Raw genomic sequence first — 12979 nt, forward strand, 5'->3', positions numbered from 1 at the left:
GAAGATGGTGATATTAGAGTCATGATAGTATAACAGTTGTGAATTTGAGAGATACTTGTGTTAAAGTTTGTGACTCCCGTAGCATGCACGTATGGTGAACCGTTATGTGATGAAGTTGGAGTGTGATCTATTTATTGATTCATTTCCTTATGAGTGGCGGTCGGGGACGGGCGATGGTCTTTTCCTACCAATCTACCCCCTAGGAGCATGCGCGTAGTACTTCGTTTCGATAAATAATAGATTTTTGGAATAAGTATGTGAGTTCTTTATGACTAATGTTGAGTCCATGGATTATATGCACTCTCACCCTTCCACCATTGCTAGCCTCTTTTGTGCCGCACAACTTTCGCCGGTACCATACACCCACCATTTACCCTACTCGAAACAACCACCATACCTACCTATTATGGCATTTCCATAGCCATTCTGAGATATATTGCCATGCAACTTTCCACCATTCCATTTATTATGACACGCTTCATCATTGTCATATTGCTTTGCATGATCATGTAGTTGACATTGTATTTGTGGCAAAGCCACCGATCATAATTCTTTCATACATGTCACTCTTGATTCATTTCACATCATGTTACACCGCCAGAGGCATTCATATAGAGTCATATTTTGTTCTAAGTATCGAGTTGTAATTCTTGAGTTGTAAGTAAATAAAAGTGTGATGATCTTCATTATTAGAGCATTGTCCCAGTGAGGAAAGGATGATGGAGACTGTGATTCCCCCACAAGTTGGGATAAGAGTCCGGACAAAAAAAAGAAAAAGAAAAAAAAGAGGCCATAAAAAAGAGAAAAGGCCCAAATAAAAAAATGAGAGAAAAAGAGAGAAGGGACAATGTTAATATCCTTTTTCCACACGTGTGCTTCAAAGTAGCACCATGATCTTCATGATAGAGAGTCTCCCCTTTTGTCACATTCATATACTAGTGGGAATTTTTATTATAGAACTTGGCTTGTATATTCCAATGATGGACTTCCTCAAAATGCCCTAGGTCTTTGTGAGCAAGCAAGTTGGATGCACGGCCACTTAGTTTCTTTTGTTGAGCTTTCATACACTTATAGCTCTAGTGCATCCGTTGCATGGCGATCATTACTCACTCACATTGATATCTATTCATGGGCATCTCCATAGCTTGTTGATACGCCTAGTTGATGTGAGACTATCTTCTCCTTTTTATCTTCTCCATAACCACCATTCTATTCCACCAATAGTGCTATGTCCATGGCTCATGCTCATGTATTGCGTGAAGATTGAAAAAGTTTGAGAACATCAAAAGTATGAAACAATTGCTTGGCTTGTCATCGGGGTTGTGCATGACTTAAATATTTTGTGTGATGGAGATAGAGCATAGACAAACTATATGATTTTGTAGGGATAGCTTTCTTTGGCCATGTTATTTTGAGAAGACACAATTGCTTTGTTAGTATGCTTGAACTATTATTGTTTTTATGATCCAATTATGTTATTATTGTTGAGAGAACTTGCACTAGTGAAAGTATGAAGCCTAGGCCTTGTTTCAACGCATTGCAATACCATTTTCGCTCACTTTTATCATTAGTTACCTTGTTGTTTTTATATTTTCAGATAACAAAAACCTATATCTACCATCCATATTGCACTTGTATCACCATCTCTTCGCCGAACTAGTGCACCTCTACAATTTACCATTGTATTGGGTGTGTTGGGGACACAAGAGACTCTTTGTTATTTGGTTGCAGGATTGTTTGAGATAGACCATCTTCATCCTATGCCTCCCACGGATTGATAAACCTTAGGTCATCCACTTGAGGGAAATTTGCTACTGTCCTACAAACCTCTGCACTTGGAGGCCCAACAACGTCTACAAGAAGAAGTTTGTGTAGTAGACATCAATGATTGTCTTGAAGCCTTTGAAACACTCAAGAAAGCCTTAATTTCTACACCTATTGTTCAACCACCTGATTGGAACTTGCCTTTTGAAATTATGTGTGATGCTAGTGATTATGCAGTTGGTGCTGTTCTAGGACAAAGTGTTGATAAGAAACTTAATGTTATTCATTATGCTAGTAAAACTCTAGACAGTGCTCAAAGAAATTATGCTAGTACTAAAAACGAATTCTTAGTAGTGGTGTTTGCTTGTGATAAGTTTAGATCTTATATTGTTGATTCCAAAGTAACTGTTCACACAGACCATGCTGCTATTAAATATCTTATGGAAAGGAAAGATGCTAAACCTAGACTTATTTGTTGGGTTCTCTTGTTACAAGAATTTGATGTGCATTTTATTGATAGAAAAGGAGTTGAGGACCTCGTAGTTGATAATTTGTCTAGGCTTGAAAATGTGCTTGATGACCCACTTCCTATTGATGATAGTTTTCTTGATGAGCAATTAGCTACCACAAATGTTGCTAATAGTACTCCTTGGTATGCTGACTATGCTAATTACATTGTTGCTAAATATTTACCACCTAGCTTTACATACCAGCAAAAGAAAAAAATTCTTCTATGATTTAAGACTTTACTTTTGGGATGACCCACATCTTTATAAAGGAGTAGATGGTATTATTAGACGTTCTGTACCTGAGCATGAACAGGGACAAATCCTATGGAAATGTCACTCCGAGGCTTATGGAGGGCATCATGCTGGAGATAGAACTGCTCACAAGGTATTGCAATCTGGATTTTATTGGCCTACTCTTTTCAAGGATGCCCGTAAGTTTGTCTCGTCTTGTGATGAATATCAAAGAATAGGTAATATCGGTAAGCGTCAAGAAATGCTTATGAATTATTCACTAATTGTTGAACCATTTGATGTTTGGGGATTTGATTACATGGGACCTTTTCCTTCCTCTAATGGGTATACACATATTTTGGTTGTTGTTGATTATGTTACTAAATGGGTAGATGCTATTCCAACTAGTAGTGTTGATCACAACACCTCTATTAAAATGCTTAAGGAAGTTATTTTCCCAAGGTTTGGAGTCCCTAGATATTTAATGACTGATCGTGGTTCACACTTTATTCATGGTGCTTTTCATAAAATGCTTACTAAGTATGATGCTAACCATAGAATTGCATCACCATATCATCCTCAGTCTAGTGGTCAAGTTGAACTTAGCAATAGAGAAATAAAGTTATTTTTGCAAAATACTGTCAATAGGTCTAGGAAGAATTGGTCTAAGAAATTAGATGATGCACTTTGGGCTTATAGAACATCTTATAAAAATCCTATGGGTATGTCTCCTTATAAAATGGTTTATGGAAAAGCTTGTCATTTACCTCTTGAGTTAGAACATAAAGCTTATTGGGCAGTTAAAGAACTCAATTATGATTTCAAACTTGCTGGTGATATAAGCTCATTTGATGAATGGAGAACCCAAGCTTATGAAAATGCAAAGTTATTCAAAGAAAAAGTTAAAAGATGGCATGACAAAATAATCCAAAAGCGCGAGTTTAAAGTTGGAGAATATGTTCTTTTGTACAACTCTCATTTTAGATTTTTTGCAGGAAATCTCCTCTCGAAATGGAAGGCCCCTATGTCATCGAGGAGGTTTACCGGTCTGGAGCCATCAAGATAAATAATTTCGAAGGAACTAACCCAAAGGTTGTCAATGGGCAACGAATAAAGCATTATATCTTAGGTACGCCTATTAATGTTGAAAGTAATATTAATCAAACTTTGACACCGGAAGAACACATAAAATAATCCTTCAGGGACACTCTAGGATAATGAAAATAAGGAGGTACGTGATACGGTAAGCAAACAGACTCCAAAAAATCTACAAAAATATCTTTTATCAGTTTTGGAATATTTTAGAATTTTGGAAATAAAGAAACTGCCAGGAAGCATACCATGGTGGGCACAAGACACCAGGGCACGCCAGGCAGCCTAGCACACCCAGGTGGGTTGTGCCCACCTAGGACACCTCCCGTACTCCATTTTTGCCATATACTTGTCCTGGAATATAAAAAATCTATATATACTTCCCGAACCTATTGATCACCGTATCGTGGAGAAATCCTCTGTTCTCTTTTTCCTTGTTGTTTTCCGTCAGATCCCATATACAATGGCCTCTTCAAGCTCTTCCAAGGATAGTATATTTCTTTCACCACCAAAAGGGGAATTGAGTATCGGGTATGGGCACTCCTCTTGGCTTCCGCCAAGCTTGGGGGAGGTGCCCCGGTATTGTATCACCCCCACTATCCTTTTTCTTTTATTTATCTTAGTTCAATCTTTTGATTTAAGATGAAATAAAGTTTAGTTCGATCCTTTCTTCTTTTGAGAGTTTGCTTAGTGATCTATCCTTGTAATCGTGTGCAAGTTATATAATGAAGTTAGTTTTAGTTTTTGCTTTCTTTACTTTCATGTTGCAAATAAAGAAAACAAAGAAAAAGAGAAAGGAAATAAATAATGAAAAGATTATATACTAATCCTATGGTAGGTGATGGCACCACATAAGTAAAAGTATAGGTGGAAAATTTTCTAAGATATTGACGAACATATAACATTAGTCAATGATGCAACTCATGAAAGAATTAATAAGGGAAGAGAAGATTCACATATAGATATACTATCCTAGAAATCTTTTGTGATTGTGAGCCCTCATCAAAATATTATATGCCAAAATTGTTCACGTTGGACAAGGAAGACGGCTTAATTGTTTATGTTTTTTTATATTGACATAGAAGTCATATTGTCATAGATCCTTTAACATGTGATGCTTGCCCCTATCTTTGCTAGCCAAAAATTCTGTTCGAAGTAGAGATACTACTTGTGCATCCAAAAACCCTTAAACCCAAATCTTTTTCAAGTGTCCACCATACCTACCTATGGATAGAGCAAGATCCCTCAAGTAAGTTGTCATTGGTGCAAAAAGGCAATAAAAATTGCTTATAAAAGTGTGAGATCATTTAGGGTAAGAGAAAATTGAGCGTTGTACGAACTTGGATGACAAAGAATAAAAGTGACAGACTGCATAATAAAGGTTGTCATCTTCAGGGGAAATACAATGTGACGTTCTCTTGCACTAAGGGATTGAGCATACAAACAAATAAGCGCATGGCAACCTCTTCTTCCCTCTACGAAGGGCCTATCTTTTACTTTTATGTATTTACTTGTATGCAAAGAGTCAAAGTTTTCCTTCTATTCCCTTTTATTTTCTCTTTTGGCAAGCATCATGTGGTGAGGAAAGATCTAGGCACATATGTCCAGTTGAATATAGATAGCATGAGTTATTATTGTTGACATCACCCTTGAGGTGAGTATGTTGGGAGGCGAGACTATAAGCCCCTATCTTTCTATGTGTCCAATTGAAATGTTTTGTTCATGGGTACAAGGTGAGTGTTAGCAATCATAGAAGACTATATGATGGTTGAGTATGTGGACTTGCCTAAAGGCTCTGACACGTGACTCTTCCTAAAAAGATGATGAATTGTAGTTGCAAAATTGACTGAGAACATAGTTTGTTGGTTTCTAATAGAGTTTTTGCTTTATACTTCGATTGTGTGATGAACTATTACTTATTCATGAGAAGTATATTATAAAGTTTTATGATAAAAAACCTATGTTTAATTTTTTACTGTTATAATACTAAACATGATGCTTCTATGTCCGTATTTTGTTTTTATCGACACCTCTCTCTCAAAGCATCTGGACATTTTTTCGATTTCAATTTTTGCTTGAGGAAAAGCGAGGTCTAAGCTTAGGGGAGTTGATACGTCCATTTTGCATCATGTTTTATTACTGTTATTTATAATGTTTTTATCCATAACAATGCTTTTTGGAGTAATTCTAATGCCTTTTCTCCCATAATTTGCAAGGAATACACCAAGAGGGAGAATTCCGGCAGCTGGAAATCTGGACCTGGAAAAGCTACATCAGACCACCTATTCTGCACAACTCCAAATGGGCTGAAACTTTACGGAGAATTTTTATGGATTATTTAAGAAATATTGAAGTCAATAAACACTAGAGGGGGCTACCAGGTGGGCACAACCCACCTGGGCGTGCCAGGCCCCCCTAGCGCGCCCTGGCGGGTTGTGGCCTCCTCGGCCCACCTCCGGTGCCCATCTTTTGGTATATAAGTGGTTTTGACCTAGAAAAAATAAGGGGAGGAATTTTGGGACGAAGCACCGCCGCCTCGAGGCGGAACTCTTTTTCCCTCCGGCGAAGCGATTTCGCCGGGGGAACCTCCCTCCCGGAGGGGGAAATCATCGTCATCATCATCACCAACAACTCTCCCATATTGGGGAGGGCAATATCCATCAACATCTTCACTAGCACCATCTCATCTCAAACCCTAGTTCATCTCTTGTATTCAATCTTGTTACCGAAACTATAGATTGTTGCTAGGGGTGACTAGTAGTGTTGATTACATCTTGTAGTTGATTACTATATGGTTTATTTGGTGGAATATTATATGTTCAGATCCATTATGCATATTAATACCCCTCTGATCATGAGCATGTTTATTGTTTGTGAGTAGTTACTTTTGTTCTTGTGGTCATGGGAGAAATCATGTTGCAAGTAATCATATGAATTTGATATGTTCGATATTTTGATAGTATGTACATTGTGATTCCCTTAGTGATGTCATGTGAACGTCGAATACATGACATTTCACCATATTTGGGTCTAAGGGAATGCATTGTGGGGTAGTAAATTGTCACACCCACGATGCGGCTATATCTCCCACGTGTCGGAGCACGACTTAGAGGCATAACCGCATAGTAGGCATGTCGCAAGAGGGGTAATATTTACACATCCCATGTACTGAATAAGAAAGGGATAAAGAGTTGGCTTACAATTGCCACTTCACACAATACATGAATATAGCATTACATCATCCAGATACAATCAAGGTCCGACTACGGAACCAAAATAAAAGAATACCACCCCTAATGCTAGATCCCCGAACGCCCCGACTGGGCTCCACTACTGATCGACTGGAAACAAAACGTAGTATCATCCTGAGTCCTCATCGAACTCCCACTTGATCTCAGTTGCATCTCCTGGAATGGTATCATCGGCACCTGCATCTGGTTTTGGAAGGAATCTGTGAGTCACAGGGACTCAGCAATCTCACACCCTCGTGATCAAGGCTATTTAAGCTTATGGGTAGGTAAAAGGTATGAGGTGGAGCTGCAGCAAGCACTAGCATATATGGTGGCTAAGATACGCAAATGAGAGCGAGAAGAGAAGGCGAAGCACGTTCGAGAAACTATGATCAAGAATTGATCCTAGAAAGACTTACGTTCAAGCAAAACCCGAGACCGTGTTCTCTTCCTGGACTCCGCCGAAAAGAGACCATCACGGCTACACACGTTGTTGATCCATTTTTATTAAGTTAAGTTTCAGGTTTTCTACAACCGGACATTAACAAATTCCCATCTGCCCATAACCGCGGGCATGGCTTTCAAAAGTTCAAAACCCTGCAGGGGTGTCCCAACTTAGCCCATCACAAGCTCTCACGGTCAACGAAGGATATTCCTTCTCCCAGGACGACCAGATCAGACTCAGAATCCCGGTTACAAGACATCTCGACAATGGTAAAACTAAACCAGCAAAGCCGCCCGAATGTGCCAACAAATCCTGATAGGAGCTGCCCATTTCTCGTTCTCAGGGCACACCGGATTGTCCAAGGTTCCGGTAGGCCAGCCCAGAGTTGCCCCTGGTGGCCACCGGTAGCTGACAGGTTGGACCAACACTCAGAGGAGCACTGGCCCGGGAGGTTTAAAATAAAGATGAACCTCGGGCTCTGGAAACCCAAGGGAAAAGAAAAGGCTAGGTGGCAAATGGTAAAACCAAGATTGGGCCTTGCTGGAGGAGTTTTATTCAAGGCGAACTGTCAAGGGGTTCCCATTATAACCCAACCGCGTAAGGAACGCAAAAGCAAGGAACATAACACCGGTATGACGGAAACTAGGGTAGCAAGAGTGGAACAAAACACCAGGCATAAGGCCGAGCCTTCCACCCTTTACCAAGTATATAGATGCATTAATTAAATAAGAGATATTGTGATATCCCAACAAATATCCATGTTCCAACAAGGAACAAACTCCAATCTTCACCTGCAACTAGCAATGCTATAAGAGGGGCTGAGCAAAGCGGTAACAAAGCCAAACAATGGTTTGCTAGGACAAAGTAGGTTAAAGGCTTGGCTTAGCAATATGGGAGGCATGATATAGCAAGTGGTAGGTATCGCAACATAGGCATAGCAATAGAGTGAGCAACTAGAAAGCAAAGATAGAAGTGATTTCGAGGGTATGGTCATCTTGCCTGAGATCCTGCAAGGGAGAAGAACGAGTCCATGAAGAAGACAAATGGACGTAGCTGAACGGATCCTCACAACTCCGGAACGAAACCGAAGCAAACGAGAGAGGCAACCCAGAAAGAAGCAAGCAACATAATAAACAACCATCACATAACATGGCATGATGCACAACCAAATATCATGCATGTCCGGTTTAATGAAGCATGGCATGGCAAAGGGCACAAACAAAACTACAAGTTAAGTGGAGCTCAATATGCAACGAGTTGCATATTGACGGAACACCACATCAATTATTTAGTTCTCTCTCGTTTATGTACTCAACAATATAAAATGTTGGTTAACATGGAAAGAGGTGGAGCATAACAAAACTATACTATCTAAACAATTTAAATGGGGCCGGATATAACAAACAACAAATCCGGTAAATCCCCATATGCAATTATCAATTTGGTGCAACAACAATTTTAAACATCTAAATGTTATTATCATGATGCGAATGGCACGTGCAAGTTTTATGCAGTATTTATGAAAACGTTGACATGATAAGATATGAGGCATTTGTCATCGTGGCGGAAATGAAAGGGTGCCATGGCGACGAATCCGAAAATGATGCCATGGCAACATATCGGGTATCCGGTAGCCCACGGGGATACCGGTGCAAAAGGAAGTTGGTGTGAGTGTGACATGCAAGATGATGGGGTGCTCCCGAATACCGGGTTCCCACATGTCGACGGCAAGGCAACGAGGAGCTCGCAAAGAACAACTCGGACACGGTGCAACCACGAGCATCTCATACATCACTCAACATTCGTTCACGACCGTCGTCTTGGTGGTTATACCTTCCAAGGGAGCATTCTCGAGCGGTACGTGTTTGTAGAGGAAGTAGTTGTTCTCGTGACGGTAGTGGAAGTAGGGGGTACATGATGACGGTAGAGGTACTCACGACGGTAGTGGTACACATTTTCATAGAAGGACTTGACGAATCCTAGTCACTTGGGGTCGACGGTAGTCGTTCACATTTCGAGGAGGAAGTAGAGGTTCTCACGATCTCGGCGATGGTAGTTGTTCACGGCGCTTGTGACTCGCGGTTCTTCGGGCAACGGTAGTCGTACGCGTCCATAGATGTTCGGTGTCGTGACATGGAACTTGACGCCCACGGGGTCTTCGAGGGTCGACGTCAGTGGTACTCGGGTCGTCGACGACGGTAGTTGTTCTATGCATCGGACATCAAGGTACTTGTCGTTCTTAGCGATTCCGAAGACGGCGGTAGTGGTTCACTTTCGAAAAGGGACTTGACGCATCAAAGGTCTTTGGTGCCATGGTACTTGTCGGTTCGGGTCTTGACGTATCCAAAATGGTCGTCGGTGGTGGAACTTGGCGCTGTTGTGGTGGACGTTCGGGCACCGTATGTCATGGTACTTGGCGTTCCAAAGGGTACTTGGTCTTCGGTCGGAGGAACTTGACGTTTTTTTGCTACCCAGGTCTTCGGCGACGGTCATGGCAAAGAGGCGACTGTAGTTGGAGAAGCAGGGAGCAGCAGCTCGAGTTGCGGCTGCAGCAACTGTCACGGGCGGAGGTTGGGGCCGGAGTAGAGCAAGGTTCCCGTGGGCAGCCAAGAGGCCATCCCTCATGAGGTGGCGCAGGGCTGCGATGGTGTTTGTGTTCTGTGGCGGGGCATCCCGGCGACTTGGAGGTAGGGATGAGTCTGGGGACATAGGGCCTCACCGGAACTGGGGAAGACGGCAATGAACAGCGCAGGGCGGCGGTAGGAGACTAGTCGGAGTGGCGACGTGGTCCTCGCGGAGCTCACGATAGGAGACTGGCCGGAGTGGCCTGGCCATGGCCTTGCGGCCGAAGGGCGCAGGTGGATATGGCCATTCGGTGGTGGCGCAGGAGGAAGGAGAGGCCGGCGTCGAGGATGTCCAGGAGCAGGGCATGGTGATGGCCCCTGGGGCGCCGACGGCGGCGCCAGTCGTCGAACAGCGAGGCGGGATCGCGGCATCAGGATGGTTCAGGCGCGGCGACGTGGTCCATATGCTTACGGAAGCAGAGGTGAAGTGAGGTAGGGGCGTTGGAGTTGGGTGCTTGAGGGGCTTCGCTGCAGGATCGGGATCGCTCTCCTGCGCGTGGGCAATGGTGCGAGATGAGGAGAGGGAGGCGAGCGAGAGGAGTAGGAACGAGCGTCGGGCGTGGGCTTCTGGCGGCGCTAGGAGGAGGGATGCAGGGAGAGATGGAGAGGGAGTGGTTGGGCCTAGGGTTAGGTTAGGTGGGCTTTGGCCTTGGGCCGACCCAGTAGAGAGGGAGGGGCTGCCCTAGAGAGGCCGGCGGCTGGACCTTAGGTGGGCTTCTGCTAGGAGGCCCAAGTGGCCAGAGGCCTGGCTAGGCTCCTCTCTCCTTCCCTCTTCTCTTTACCATGAATAGAAAAGAAAAAAGATAGAAGAAAAAATAAAGAGAGGGTTAGTGAACGAATTTGAGCAAGAGGTTAAATTTCTTGGACTCACACAAAAATGTGTTGATCCAAGAAATTAGGAAAGACCAAGATTGAAAGAATAAATTCAAATTTCTTTGAATTTAATTCAAAAGGTTTGAACTAGGATAGGTTTTAGGAGTGCCCAAAAATGTTGAGAATTTTGGTAGCGCTCTAGAAAAAAGGTAAAAGAATTATCGACAAAGTTTGAGAGTCGAAAATCGGAAGAAGGAAAGGTCAAGGATTTAACATGCAAGTGGGTTGCGGATAATTCCAAATTAATGGAATACTTTAAAATAGCTCCCTAAATATTGGGAGGGTATGTTTTAAAGAGAAACCACCATGTGAGTTCCCTCAATTTAAATAGATCAACGATCTATGCAATTTATTTAGTTGAGTTTTAAAACGGGTTGCATGATGACATGATGCAATGCACATGATGCAAAGACGAATGCAACAGACAAAACAAATCACACAACGAATCTCGGAAACCCTGGAACACATCTGAAGCTCTGGTTTTGGGGCGTCACAACACTCCACCACTACGAGAGGATCTCGTCCCGAGATCTAGAATGTCACCGGAGGGAAAACGGAAGAGAAAGAGAAGAGGTAAAACTAAGTTGCTTCTTTGACAAACGAGTGAAAGCAAAGAACTTTGCGAGGTTGAGAAAATTGAAAGAAAGAAAGCAACGGCGATGAACGGAGTTGAAAGCACTCCGTTAAGAAAAGGAAAAGAAAGAAATGATTCGGGTAGCACTCCGGTTGAAAAGAGATGAAGGACTTGATAAAATGAAAGAACTTGAGCAGCGGGCACACACTCCGGTTAAAAGGATAAGCATGAAAAGATCATGATCTTCACAATTCGAGATGATGACTGAAAAGAGGAATATCACAAAGCCTCTGGAAGAAATAAAAGAATGTCATGGAATGGACGGAGGGGAACAAGATCTTGAGAGAGCATGCTTACAACAAATGCTGGAGTGGAGTTGTTGGATTATCAACAAGGAAAAACATAAACTTGATATGGTCTTATGGAATACATCTCAAAATTATGAGGTGACAACCTGCCACTCACGGAAAAAGATTGGATTGATAAGAACAAGGAGACGAGAAACTATTTCACCGGGACGATAAATGAAGAACTTGGTTCATTTATAAGCACCATAATAGCAACAATCCTTAGGGAAGGCTTTTGGTGAAATATAACCCAAGATAATCCCAGAGAAGATATTGATTGGTTGAGAAGAAGTCTTGAGCGAAGAGAAAAAAAATTATGGATTTAGATATGTCACTCTTGAAAACATGTGAATCATGAAACACGAAGGGAAAATTATCAACAGTGACATAACACCACCTCAAAAGATAAGATAGAACGAATTGCACTTCGGAATGCAAGATGAAGAATGCTTGAGCTCCTCTGAAAAGAATCTCGATGAACACTTCGAGAAGGAATTACGTCCTTGATGAACCAACATGTAGAGCCTCCATGAAGAACTCCGGTAATAAAAGAATGATCAATCGAAACGAAAGAGAAGTTGAAAACACAAGGTGAAGACTTGCAATGATTAGATGGATCTTCATGACGATAAAATTGAGAGGGCTTGGAACTTCGGGAAAAGAAAGATGAATAATTGAGATCAAGAATTTTGATGAACCTCCGGAATAATGAATTTGAATTTACTCGATGAAACAAGAATTAGAATTACATTATGCTTATCCTTCACCAATTTAAGTTGATGACAAGCAACGGATTTGGGATACTACTTATTCTCGTCGAAAGGATTAAGATAGATATAGCGCAAACTTGAGAAGGTCTTCAACGAACCACCGGTAGGATTGAAAACAACGTATAAATAGGTATGCTACCAAGAGAAAAGGAATCTTGAATGAACCACCGTAAGAATTGAAAAACGAACGAAATAAAGGGGGTGAATCACCGGTAAGAAATAGCAATTGAACGAAGATACACGAGGGGATTTGATACATGAGGACGAATAGATCACGAACTTAATAGAGAATGTTTGAATGATGCACCAGTAAGATTTGGAGAATGAGAGCTGAAAGCTGAAATGAATAATTCTGAGATGATGGCCTCCGGAGAATCAAACTGAAAAATACTCTTGAATTGCTCCGGATGGGTGAAGAGAATATCTCACAATCAAAAATAATTATGAGAGGATGGCAAAAGGCTAGAACCATGAATCTTCAAGAGAACGGACCAAGATTTAGAGGAAACACTTCTTCGGT

Source organism: Triticum aestivum, chromosome 7A (assembly GCF_018294505.1).
Source record: "Triticum aestivum cultivar Chinese Spring chromosome 7A, IWGSC CS RefSeq v2.1, whole genome shotgun sequence".
Classification (NCBI taxonomy): domain Eukaryota; kingdom Viridiplantae; phylum Streptophyta; class Magnoliopsida; order Poales; family Poaceae; genus Triticum; species Triticum aestivum.